Source organism: Vipera berus, assembly GCF_964194415.1.
Source record: "Vipera berus genome assembly, chromosome: W".
Taxonomy (NCBI): domain Eukaryota; kingdom Metazoa; phylum Chordata; class Lepidosauria; order Squamata; family Viperidae; genus Vipera; species Vipera berus.
Genome location: NC_138210.1, coordinates 62128181 through 62139818, shown reverse-complemented (window position 1 = coordinate 62139818; position 11638 = coordinate 62128181).

Sequence of the window (11638 nt, the reverse complement as noted above, 5' to 3'; positions counted from 1 at the left end):
ACGCGTCCTACGGCTAGGGATAGGTGGGGCTGGCGGCTCCAACGCCGGTTGCTGCAACGGTCGGGAACGGCAGGCAAGTATAGGAGACGGCAGTCTTCTGGGGGAGGGAGGGGCCGCTTCCCCATGTCGGCGGAGGCGTTGTCGAGGCCTGAGCGTGCGGCAGGCCGGCGGGGCTTGACAGGGAAACTAATATATGAGATAGACTCATTACATGCAAAGCAAGATAGTTCAAGCCGTGATTTGTCATAATTGTGATGATTATGGCTTACAGCTCATGAAAACCCCAAATCCACAATCTCAGAAAATTAGAATATTGTGAAAAGGTGCAATATTCTAGGCTCAAAGTGTCCCACTCTAATCAGCTAATTAAGCCATAACACCTGCAAAGGGTTCCTGAGCCTTTAAATGGTCTCTCAGTCTGGTTCAGTAGGAATCACAATCATGGGGAAGACTGCTGACCTGACAGTTGTGCAGAAAACTATCATTGACACCCTCCATAAGGAGGGAAAGCCTCAAAAGCTAATTGCAAAAGAAGTTGGATGTTCCCAAAGTGCTGTATCAAAGCACATTAATAGAAAGTTATGTGGAAGGGGAAAGTGTGGAACAAAAAGGTGCACAAGCAGCAGGGATGACCGCAGCCTGGAGAGGATTGTCAGGAAAAGGCCATTCAAAAGCCTTGGTGGAGCAGTGGGCTAATGCCTCCTTAAGTAACACCAGCTGCCTGCAATTAGTGCAGGTTCGCATCCCACCAGGCTCAAGGTTGACTCAGCCTTCCATCCTTCCGAGGTAGGTAAAATGAGGACCCAGATTGTTTGGGGCAATTAAGCTGAATTTGTAATAATGCCGCTTGGGGGTGTGTGAAAGCCCTAATAAGCAGGCATACACATAGAATGAAGGCTACTGCTAAGCTTGTAAGCCGCCCTGAGTCTTCGGAGAAGGGCGGGATATAAATGGAATTTAAAAAAAAGTGTTGGGGACTTTCACAAGGAGTGGACTGAGGCTGGAGTCAGTGCATCAAGAGCCACTACACACAGACGGATCCTGGACATGGGCTTCAAATATCATATTCCTCTTGTCAAGCCGCTCCTGAACAACAAACAACATCAGAAGCATCTTACCTGGGCTAAAGAAAAACAGACCTGGTCTGTTGCTCAGTGGTCCAAAGTCCTCTTTTCTGATGAGAGCAACTTTTGCATCTCATTTGGAAACCAAGGACCCAGAGTCTGGAGGAAGAATGGAGAGGCACACACTGCAAGATGCTTGAAGTTTCCACAGTCTGTGTTGATTTGGGGAGCCATGTCATCTGCTGGTGTTGGTCCACTGTGCTTCATTAAGTCCAGGGTCAACGCAGCCGTCTACCAGGCGATTTTGGAGCACTTCATGCTTCCTTCCACAGACGAGCTTTATGGGGATGCTGACTTCATTTTCCAGCAGGACATGGCACCTGCCCACACTGCCAAAAGCACCAAAACCTGGTTCAATGACCGTGGGATTACTGTGCTTGATTGGCCAGAAAACTCGCCTGACCTGAACCCCATAGAGAATCTATGGGACATTGCCAAGAGAAAGATGAGAGACATGAGACCGAACAATGCAGAAGAGCTGAAGGCCGCTATTGAAGCATCCTAGTCTTCCATAACACCTCAGCAGTGCCACAGGCTGATAGCTTCCATGCCACGCCACATTGAGGCAGTAATTGCTGCAAAAGGGGCCCAAACCAACTACTGAGTACATATGCATGCTTATACTTTTCAGAGGTCCGATATTGTTCTATGTACACTCCTTGTTTTATTGATTGCATGTAATATTCTAATTTTCTGAGATTGTGGATTTGGGGTTTTCATGAGCTGTACGCCATAATCATCACAATTATGACAACTCACGGCTTGAACTATCTTGCTTTGCATGTAATGAGTCTATCTCATATATTAGTTTCCCCTTTTAAGTTGCATTACTGAAATAAATGAACTTTTGCACGATATTCTAATTTTTCGAGTTTCACCTGTAAAGCTGGTAAGAGAAGTGTTAAAGAAACTATTGAATGCCAAGCTTTATGTCAAACTGTAAAAATGTGAGTTTCACCAGACCAATTAGATTATTTATTTATTTATTTTTATTTTATTAAATTTATATACCGCCCTATTCCCGTAGGACGCAGGGCGGTTTACAGGGAAAATTAAAAGCATAACATACAAAAATTAAAATCAGTTAAAACAATTAATTAATTCAAGTCCCCGAAAGTTAAAACTAAAACCCAATTAAAAAATAAAACCCCTCAGTCTGGGCCAGACAGCTTGAAGAGCCAAGTTTTCAGGTCCCGGCGAAATGAACGAAGGTCGGGGGCAGTCCTAAGTTCCGTGGGAAGTTGGTTCCATAGGGCCGGCGTGCCCACAGAGAACGCTCTTCCCCTGGGAATAACCCGCTGGCATTCCTTAACCGGCGGTACCCTGAGAAGGCCCTCCCTGTGGGAGCGCACAGGACGATGGGAGGTTGATGCCAGCAGCAGGTGTTCCCTTAGATAATCCAGACCCAAGCCATTTAGGGCTTTATAGGTCATTACCAGCACCTTGAATCTCACCCGGAAGACAACCGGAAGCCAATGCAGCTCGTGGAGAAGAGGTGTTACACAAGAGTATCGGGAAACTCCCATCACAACTCGTGCGGCTGCAATCTGCACCAGTTGAAGCCTTCGAGAGGTCCTCAAGGGCATCCCCATGTAGAGAGCATTGCAGTAGTCTAGCCGGAAGGGCACGAGCGCATGGGTGACTGTGCGTAGGACATCTCGGTCCAGCTAGGGCTGCAGCTGGCACAGCAGGCGAACCTGGACAAAAGCCCCCCTGGTCACGGCTCCTATATGGTCTTCAAAGCTGAGCCGTGAATCCAAGAGGACGCCCAAGTTGTGAGCCCTATCGACGGGGGGTAACACCTCACCCCCCATCATTAATGATGGAACAGCCTGGCTAACCCGAGATTTTTTTTTTTTAATTCCATTTATATCCCGCCCTTCTCCAAAGACTCAGGGCGGCTTACAAGCTTAGCAGTAGCCTTCATTCTATGTATATGCCTGCTTATTTGGGCTTTCACACACCCCGAAGCGGCATTATTACAAAGTCAGCTTAATTGCCCCCAACAATCTGGGTCCTCATTTTACCTACCTCGGAAGGATGGAAGGCTGAGTCAACCTTGAGCCTGGTGGGATGCGAACCTGCACTAATTGCAGGCAGCTGGTGTTACTTAAGGAGGCATTAGCCCACTGCTCCACCAAGGCTCTGAGATGCTGGTATGCACAGCCACTCAGTCTTGGCTGGATTGAGACGAAGCCTGTTTCTCCCCATCCAAACCCGGACCGCCTCCAGGCAACGGGACATCACGTGAGTGCATCACTGGGTTGGTTCGGGGTGGAAAGAAAAAGTTGGGTATCATCAGCGTACTGATGATACCCCACCGCGAAACCACGAATGAGCTCGCCCAGCGGTTTCATGTAGATGTTGAACAGGAGGGGAGAGAGGACCGACCCCTGAGGGACTCCACAAATGAGAGACCTCGGGGTGGACCTCTGCCCTCCCGTCAACACCGACTGCGAGCGGCCCAGGAGATAGGAGGAGAACCACTGTAAAACAGTGCCTCCCACTCCTAACCCCCTGAGACGCAGCAGTAGGATACCATGGTCGATGGTATCGAAAGCCGCTGAGAGGTCTAATAGGACTAGGACAGAGGAACATCCCCTGTCCCGAGCCCACCAGAGATCATTCACCAGCATGACCAATGCCGTCTCCGTGCTGTACCCGGGCCTGAAACCAGATTGGTACGAGTCAAGATAATCAGTTTCCTCCAGGAACAGAGGAAGCTGATGCGCCACCACACTCTCAACAACCTTCGCCAAAAAGCGAAGGTTGGAGACCGGACGGTAGTTATTTAAAACAGCCGGGTCCAGGGCAGGCTTCTTGAGGAGGGGTCTCACCATCGCCTCCTTCAAGGCGGTGGGAAAGATGCCCTCCTTCAAGGAAGCAGTTATTACTGCCTGGAACCAGCCTCATGTCTCCTCCCGGGCCGCATAAACCAGCCAGGAGGGGCACGGGTCCAGTAAACAAGTGGTGGAGCTCAGTCTCCTCATGATCCTGTCCACGTCATCGGGGGAAACAGGGTCGAACTCAGTCCAGATAACATGCTCAAGACTGCTCGATTCCTCCATGTCAGACTCTGCCCAGTCAGAGTCCAAACCGGTCCGGATCTGAGCGATTTTTTTCGCCAGATGATGACTAAACTCCTCAGCCCGCCCCTGTAAGGGTTCCTCCCTCATCTCCCAATCAAGGAGACAGCGAGTCACCCTAAACAGGGCGGCCGGGCGATTATCTGCGGACGCAATGAGGGCAGCAAAGTAATTAGACTTCACCGTCCTCATCGCCGCGAGGTAAGACCTTGTGAAGGACCTTAGTCGCAATCGGTCAGATTCAGACCGGGTGGACCTCCAACCGCTCTCTAGACCCTGTCTCCGACGCTTCATCTCCCGGAGCTCCACAGAAAACCATGGTGTCTAACGGGATCTGTGCCGTGTCAGGGGTCGCAAGGGTACAACACGGTCGAGTGCCTCGGTGGCAGCCCTTTCCCAGGCCTCCACCAAGGCATCGGCCAGGCTGTGAGGGAGATAGGTAAAGACCCAAGTGCCATCTGGAACCGTTCTGGGTCCATTAGGCACCTGGGGCGGAACCACCTGGTCGGTTCCGCAGCCCAGCGCTGGGGGGTGACATAGCGGAAGACCAGCTGCAGGAGATAATGATTGGACCATGACAGGGGGACAATAGATGGCAAGCCCCCTCCCAAATCATCCAACCATTGCCCAGATAGAAAAACCAGGTCGAGAGTGTGACCCCCCCATGAGTCGGGCCCTGAATTACTTGGGTCAGGTCCATGGCCGTCATGGAAGCCATGAACTCCCAAGTTAACTCTGACGACTCTCCCAGGGAAGGCAGGTTGAAGTCGCCCAGAACTATGAGTCTGGGAAACTCCGTCAACCCTGAGAGGGTGTCGAGCAGCTCGGGTAGGGCTGTTGCCACACAGCTGGGCGCCAGGTATGTTAGCAACAGGCCCAACTGAGCCTGAGGGCCACATCTCTTGGCTATAGAATTATCTTGGCTATAGAATTTCCAATTAGGGCATTGAAATGGACCCGACCAAAGTGAAAACCATAATTGATGGCAGCCCCCAAAGACTCATAAGCAGCTCCAGAGCTTCCTAGGTTTTTCCAACTTCTACCATCAATTCATCCCCTCCTTTGCCGAGATTGCCCTACCCCTTACGGAACTACTTAAAACAGGCAAAGGGGGGAGGGAAGCCGTGACCGGGCCAACTACTAGCATAGACTATGAGCTGTCAAACAGCTTTTGAGAATTTAAAAAGACTATTTGCTGTTGAACCAGTCCTAAATCACCCCTGCCCAGGGAAGCCCTCTGTAATTCAAGCCGACGCCAGCGACGTGGCCGTCGGAGCTGTACTACTGCAAAAGAACCAAAGTGGGACCCTACAACCTTGCACCTACACCTCAAAAAAATTTACTGAGAGCAACAGGAGGTGAGCTGTGTAGAAAAAGGAGGCTTTCGCAATCAACTGGGCTCTATTAAACTGGAGGCACTATCTAGAAGGGAGCAAGGTGCCTTTTGAAGCATGGACTGATCACAAAAATCTAGAAGCACTGAAAACTCCCCACAAATTGTCCCCGAAACAAGTGCAATGGGCACAGTAGTTTAACTGTTTTAACTTCACTCTAAAGTACATGCTGGGAGGGAAAAACTTCCTAGCTGATGCCCTATCCAGACTGCCCCAGTACAAAAGCCAGTGTGAAGAGGTTGACGAGGCAATTATCTCCAAGCCACAAACTGCTGCCCAACTCACGCCTCGCAGGACCCCTAATCCTGATAACCCTGGGGCAAAGAAAATAAAACAAGAGATCCTCACTGATCAATGGTTCAAGGACACTGAAACCTCCTTAACATGCAGGGATGGTTTGGCTTAGAAGGGGGGAAAGTTATACTTGCCAGAAACCCTCCATCTTAATGCTCTCCGACACGGCCATGACGTAAAACAGGCTGGACACTGGGTATTTAAAAACTGTACATCTCATCCACCAGCAATTCTGGTGGCCAGGATTAAAACGGGACATGGAAAATTATGTCTGGAGTTGTACTGTATGTGCCACCATGAAAAGAATTCCAGGGAAACCCCCTAGGTTATTGCAGCTGGTAGCAGACCCTTCTCAACCATGGGAAGAAATTGCTATGGATTTTATAGTAGATCTACCTGAAAGTAGAGGAAATACAGTCATCTGGACTGTGATAGATCTGTTTTCAAAGCAGGCTCACTTCATCATCTCCAAAGGGCTCCTGTCTGGCCAACAACTGACTAAATTGTTCTTGAAACATATCTACAGGCTGCATGGCACCCCTAAACGAATAATTTCAGATGGGGGTGCAGTTCACAGCTACGTTTTGGAGAAGCTTTCTTTAACTAATTGGATCATTTCAAGGTGTAACATCTGCTTTTCACCCTTCTACAAATGGATCCGCTGAATCCCCTAACTCAATGGTGGAGCAATATCTCAGATGCTATGTTTCCTAGCAACAAACCAACTGGACCGACTTCCTCCCTTTTGCAGAGGTGGCTTACAATAACTCTGTTCACAGGAGCACCGGCTTCATGCCTTTCAGAGTAGCCACAGGAAAAGAGTTCATCACAATACCTGAATACCCCCAGGCACCCTCAGCATCTCAGACACTTGATCAGTGGGTGAGGGGGTGGGAAGAAGTTTGGAAAGCCACTAAGACTGCTTTGAAAAGGCTTCCGAGACCTATAAAAACCAGGCAGATAAAAAGGGCTCCTCAAACAACATTCCAAGTTGGGGAAAAGGTTTATCTGTCAACTAAATATTTACGCCTGAAATTACCCAGTAAGAAATTAGGAACGAAATTCTTGGGGCCTTTCCCCATTGTAAAGATCATTAATCTGGTCACAGTAGAATTAAAACTCCCTAGGCTTTTAGGGAAAGTTCACCCTGTCTTCCATTGCAGCCTGCTGAAACCTTTTCGGGTTTCCACTTTAAGGCTTCCCCCTAAGAAGGCACCCGGACCCCTCATGGTGATGGGTCAGACCCACTATGCAGTAAAGCGTATTCTTGATTCTAGAATTTTTAAAGGCAAATTGCAGTACTTTGTAGAATGGAAGGGATATTCACTGTCTGAAGCCACTTGGGTGAAGTCTAGCGATGTGAAAGCTGACAGACTCATCAACAGGTTCTATAGGAAACACCCTAATAAACTGAGAGGCAATCCCTAACATGTGCTTTTGTTTATGTTACAGGATTTGTCCTTTTTGTAAGGGGGGCTGGATGTCAACGCTGCTAACATCGAATGTTTTTGCATTGACAACAGATGGAGATGCAACCATTGTCTTCGTTTTGCTTTTAGAGTTAGATGATGCTGGGGAGGGGGGAGGAATGTACATGAGAGTCTAGCTAGACATAATAATACTGAACCCAGTGTGAGAACCAAGGTTATTGAAATAAGAGTTGATAAAGAATTGGCCGGCTGGAGAGATAGAGGTGAAGCCGGTTTTTCAAACTAATTGGGGAATGTGATTTATGACTGTTAACTGGAGGAGGGAATTGTGCTTTGATACTATGTGCTCAGGGGAGGGGAACTGAGTTTTTGGCTTCAATTATGTTAGTGCCGATGCTATGCTACTCTGTCAAGGTATAAATCACCTTAGTAGAGGGCAAAGGACCGTGCTTCAGAAGATGCATGATGTGCATGAAGGAAGGAAATAAAACACGACGCATAATCTTACTAAATACCTTTTAATTACAAAAACTATATATATATATATATATAAAAGAGAGCTAGCTGACTACATCCTAACGTAACAGACAGTAACAGCAAAGTGAAAAAAGTAAAGAATAACTGTGAGAAACTTTTTCTAGACATGCGCACAAATCAGTCTGAACCTGTTGTGATTCAGGGTCAGCCTGTGGGTTCGGCAGTTGGGTCGGATGACTCAGATGAGGGGGAGGAGGGGGGTGTTGAAGAACTTGCTGATGATGGCTTTGAGGCTCCGCAGAGCCCCCAGCCAGGCCCCTCCTACCTGGTGGAGACCCAGCTGTGTGAGCCTGACAGTGTGGATGAAGATGACCCACAGCTGGCCCTGTTCAAGGACGCCCGATGCAGGAGGCAGTCAAGTAGGAGCAAGCAGAGGAAGGCTGTGGGGCTTCTCGGAAGGAGGCAAAGAGAGGCCACGCCCTGAACTCTTTATAAAGGGAATGTTTGGGGAGGGCTGGTTTGCTGAAAGCAACCGCTCCGATAGTGTTTCAAAGCTCCTGTATCTTGGTATGTGTTTTGTTTGTTTTTGTAATAAATTTGGCAGACGTATTCCAGCCTCTTGCCGTTTATAAAGGGGTTGCCTTTTCTGCAAGGCAGAAAAGGCTGGTACAGAACAGAACCCATAACATAGCTGGTCATATGGGATTCACTATGGTTACCAGATAGGCTATCACCACAGGTGCAGAGAGCAGGGGAAATGTACAGTTAGAAATGAACTTTTCTGATGAACAAAAAAAAAACAACGTGCAGTGACATTCCCCTTCTTTCGTCAGCAAAGTGAAGACTCAGGTAAGGCACATCTTCTTACACAGATACTCATGCTGGGCTGTAGGAAGTGGTTTGTTCAGCATATCAGCAATTTGATCACGTGTAGACACATACTGTAATGTCACAAAACCTTGTTTAACCAGTTGTCTTATGTTTTGATATCGAATGTCAATGTGTCTGGACCTTGAACCTGTAAAACATGTTTCAGAAATATAAACCACAGATTCATTATCTTCCATCACAGTGACTGGTTGAATCGGATGTGTCCAGATATCTGTGACTAAAGCATCAAACCAGGTTAGAGAATTGCATGCATCAGCCACACAAGCATAATCAGCTTCTGTAGAGGAACAAGAAACAAAATTCTGTTTACGCACATGCCAGTAAACAGGACATCCATTTAAGAACATCATGTAACCTGAAGTACTTTTCCGTGACTTCTTATCACTCGCCCAATCTGAATCTGCATAACAACATAACTCTGCATAATCAGTATGTGTTGGTTCCAACAACAACTTCATGTCTTTTGTGTGTTTTAGATACCTCAATAACTTTTTAACACATGTCCAATGAAACTGTTTTGCCTTGCCTACATGTCGTGATAAAAGATTAACACTAAGTGCAATGTCGGGTCTAGTCCAACTACTAATATACAGCAGCGACCCAATGACTGAGCGATATAGTGTTTGCCTTTTTTTAAATTTTTTTATTAAACAAATTTTAAATAAAAAAACAAGAACATTATTACAAAGTACTAAAAGGTGCATCAAATAGAAAAACACCAAGACATCCTAGACACCAAAAAAACAAGAACAACAACATTAGACAGGACCGGGGAGTGTAATACTACCCCTAATTTCTTTTTCTCATACATCCCAGGCTAAGTAACCTTTAATTACCAAATATTAGAAGTCTATAATTGTATATATCTCCAGATTCTATACCTCAAATAAAAATAGACAATCATCTAGTATTTCCCCCGTTGAGATTAAATCTTCTATTTTGTAACCATGAATACCAGGAGTCCCAACTTTTATTGAAAAGTGAATCACTTTTCCCTTTGAGAATATATGTCATACGATCTGACTCTGCGCATAGTAATACTTTCTCTATTACTTGATAGTCCGTTGGGATTTCCATCGTCTTCCAATATTGCGCATAAATCATACGCGCCGCTGTTGTAATATGTATTATTATATACCAAACATTTTTTGGTACTTCTTGTGGCTTCATCCCCAAGAGGAAAATAGCTGGGTCCAATTGAAGATCATATCCTGTTATTTGAAATAACCAATTTTTTATATTGGTCCAGTAACGCCTAACCTTTGGACAAGTCCACCATTGATAGTAGAAAGTGCCCCTGGCAGAATCACATTTCCAACATTTGTCATTTGCATTGGGAAACATTTTTGAAATTCGTGCGGGAGCTAAGTACCATCTATACAACATTTTGTACATATTTTCTTTAAATGCCGTTGCTAACGTTAATTTTATATTTTTCTTCCAAATTTGTTCCCACTCTTCTAATTCTATAGTGCGACCAATATTTCTCCCCCAGGCATTCATTACGTCATTTATTGTTCCCCCTTCCATCCCATGGAACAAAAGTAGATTATAGGTCTTAGATAAAAATTTAGCATCACTTCCCCATAAAATCTTGTCTAATTCTTGTGGGATTATATTTATTCCAAATTCCTGCTTATCCCTATTAAACCTTGAGCTCATTTGAGAATACGACCACCAATCCAACTCTATACCCCCAGAATGTAAATCCTCCCTGGATTTAAGATTGCCTCTCAGATCTATGAGATCTTTATACCTATAGTTTCTGTCTGGATTGTGTAACGTTGAATAAGTTACAGCTTCCAAAGGAGTAAACCAGCCAGGTATCTTTGTATAGATCCACCCTCTCACCGTACGCCAAGAGTTTATCAATGCATCCCTAATATAATGATTAGAGAAAACTTTATATTGACTATCCTTCCTTGGCCAGAGATAGGCATGCCATCCCTGTGTTAAGTTATATCCTTCAATAGTTAACACCCTCCTTCTAGATAACACAACCCAGTCCCTAATCCAAGCCAAGGCAGAGGCATGGTAATACAGCTCCCAATGTGGGAGCCCCAGTCCTCCCCTTGTTTTGTGCTCCTGCAGCGTTCTTCTTTTACTACGCGGCTTTCGGTTATTCCATATGAATCTACCAACCATCTGTTCTAGTTTTTTAAAAAATTTCTTATCTAGTTTTGCAGGAGCAGTTTGGAATAGGTATAACCACTTTGGCAAAATATGAGTCTTAATCTGTCACTGCGTGGTTTTTTTTTGTTTTGCCAGCTTCGCTCATTCCTAAGTGTACATCTCTTTCTGCTCTGCAACTGTGTATTATCTTATCTTGTAACCATAGTGACTCCAGCTATGTCCAGCCAATGTTTTGGTTTTAAACTGTTTTGTGCGCAGGCCTAAAAAAAGTTCAGTTTCAGTTTTATTTTCTCCTTCTGCCTGATGGAAGAATGTGGTCAGTCTAGGTTTTTTGTTTTCTCATTAAAAGTTTTGCTATAGAATATGCCTTGGTTTTCTTTTCTTTGATATTGACCATGCAGATGAACCACGGTCCATCCACCTCTGGTCGGACTGTTAATTGTTCTGCAACATAATCACTGCGATTCGTCCTAGGATTGAGAGTTGAATGTTTTTCCAGCTGTCTAATTTCTTCTCCATCTCAGTCATCAATTTTTGATAATTTAATTCCTTTATAGATGGACACCTTGAAGATAGCCAAATACCTAAATATTTAACTTTTTTAACTATTTGGATCCCCATCACCTCTTGTAATTGTACCTTGGATTCAGTTCCAATATTCTTTACCAAAAATTTAGTTTTATCTCGATTAATCTTTAAACCTGCTACTTCTCCAAAGGCACTAATTTCCTCCAATAATTTAGGGCCTGATTCCAACGGGTCTTCCAAAATAAAAACTAAGTCATCAGCAAAAGCTTGAAGCTTATATT